Raw genomic sequence first — 544 nt, forward strand, 5'->3', positions numbered from 1 at the left:
TGCTGCAACATTGAAATCTATTGTTCTCAGATTCTGATCTATCCTCTGCCTCTCTCTGGAGCCGCTGATGCCTGTTCGTGCCGAGGTTTATGCTCCTGCTGACACTATCGGATAACATATTGAAAGGAGTCCCTATTAATAGAAGATGGAAACCCTCTGGTGATACAATTAGGGTCCATGGAGACTGACATTAATTACAGGCACTGAAAGAACAGATTCAGTTAACCCCTTTAAATCCAACACTTTACCACAATAAAGTCGATCTTTTAGCTGGTCTAGATGAGATATGTGAGAGCTAATGATGGAAAGAGTGGTGGAAATAGAGGCACTGGGCAGAATATTCCAGTACTCCTATGATATTGGGGTGGTGACAGATGACTGCAGATTTACCAATGTTACACCCTGCTTCAAAAAGGCAGAAATGTGTAAGCACTGTTATTGCAGTTCCTGCTTTCTAAAGTCGGTATAACATCGGGAAACGTTTAGAGTCTATAATCTGGGGGTAAATCATGTATACTTTGGTAAACCATGGGTTTGTAAATGA

Source organism: Heterodontus francisci, unplaced genomic scaffold, assembly GCF_036365525.1.
Source record: "Heterodontus francisci isolate sHetFra1 unplaced genomic scaffold, sHetFra1.hap1 HAP1_SCAFFOLD_590, whole genome shotgun sequence".
NCBI classification, from domain to species: domain Eukaryota; kingdom Metazoa; phylum Chordata; class Chondrichthyes; order Heterodontiformes; family Heterodontidae; genus Heterodontus; species Heterodontus francisci.